Here is a 1,889-nt window from a genome sequence, read left to right on the forward strand (position 1 = left end):
GGATTAACTGAAGGATAAACCTCAAGCCCTCCCCCCATCTTCTATCCAGAGGTCTCAGACTGTTAGAAAGAGACCTCATACAGTTTAACCAATCACTCACAGAGCAATAGGCAATATTCAGAGGAAATCAACTGACGCCGTAGCGGAGGTCATTGCTTCTTCCGACATATCAGTGGATGTGGTACAGGTTCAACTCCATCTCAGTCATTGATGCTTTTTAATATGTAAGTATTAATGGCTAACGATTTAGAGTGGAACTCGACAAAGCGCGAAAGTAATACGTGAACACAGGAGAACAACACTCACTCCAGCATCCAGCCAGAATGCATTCCAGGGAGCACTCTCAGCATCCCAAAGAACACTCTCAATACCCTCATCGTATAGACCCTCTGTACCTGTTTATCTTCTTGAGTATATCTCTTCTCCGCTCCAAATCGATCTTTCCTCGATGCGCTCCTGACACTGGGAGTGCTCCCCCAGTTACCAGACATTTCGTTCTTCACTGTCTAACGAGGTTCTTGGCGAGATCTCTGTAAGCAGTTGTCAAATTCCTTCCAGCCAACCTTATGATCATGGTTGATCACAAAGAGTCTACAAAATCAAGTACCTTCCCTCATCTAGGGAGGATGAGAGTTCTCCGATGCCAGAAAGCGACAGTATTTTGATTCCGGGAAGTGAGGGTAGTATTCTGAAGGATACTCAAGATGTTTTAGAGAACACTAGCGATATTATTTCAAGCCAATTGATTCAGAGGTCTGTGGTCCCTAACTCTAGGAGTGCAAATGAGCTGTCAGTGCAGGCTCAGAGAATTGAGAAGCAATGTAGCGTATTAATCGGGGAGCATACTCTTCTAAATGAGCCCTTTTCAACTGCAGCAATGCTTTCGGTGCTGCTAGTGAATATCTGGGCAACTTCAAGTCACCGAGTGGAATTTAGAGTAGACCTTGATAAAGTTATTATTAAACAGTTGAGTGCACCCAAAGGGATTCGAAATGCTCCGGGAGCATAATTGAGAACAAGTGGTCAGAAGACCGCACTGCCGTATCAGTTCCTACTTGATGAACGAGGTGAAATGGTGCCTAGCAGACTCTACGATATATGGGTTGGAAATCTTATGGGGCATGAGGCAAGGGCATATCAATTGGAATCCCTTTTGAAGAAAGATCATTTTTTGAGCCCAAAAGGGCATTACGTGGTATGATGGATGCCCAGAAACCACTCGAGATAGACACTGACAGATTATAGATCCATCAACTGCACTTCCTGATGCAAGAAATTATAGATATATTCTATTTTAAATACTTCGATGGGGTAAGAATGTGAGGGGTTAAAGATCCAGGATTTCTAGAGCGGATAATCGCTACCCTTATTTGCATGATATTGACGGCGATCTGAGATGGCATTCGGGCATAGCCAACAGGAGTTACTTGAAACCTGATAATTTTCACTCGTAGGATGAGACTATTGTGAGTAAGTATGGCCCGATGCCCTCATTAATATGGCGAGTGCCTTAGGAGCTATGCCAGATGCTCCTAGTGCTATATGGGATTGCCGAGCTGAAATCCAAACTTGAGTAAAAACGTTCAACAGGAGCAGCAATACTTGGAATGAGGGAAGTAAATAGAAACAGGAGGCAACTTTGGAGGTAATCAAAGATAAACTCTGAGAAAAGGTATGATACTTCTAGATGCTGATAATGCGAGTGGTATTCTAAACGCTAACCCTATTTCATGGATCGACTAGTGAATACGCTGGGTTACGAGGAGTTGGATTAGTCAGAACGGTTCTATTGGGTTCTATCGGGTACCGTCGATTGTTATTGTATGAGTCGTGTTGGATTTGTCATCGTTGCGATTTTGTTGGGTATATCAAGGGGGGTTCGTTCTTAT

Source organism: Morchella sextelata (assembly GCF_020137385.1).
Source record: "Morchella sextelata strain SCLS chromosome Unknown scls_21, whole genome shotgun sequence".
NCBI lineage: Eukaryota > Fungi > Ascomycota > Pezizomycetes > Pezizales > Morchellaceae > Morchella > Morchella sextelata.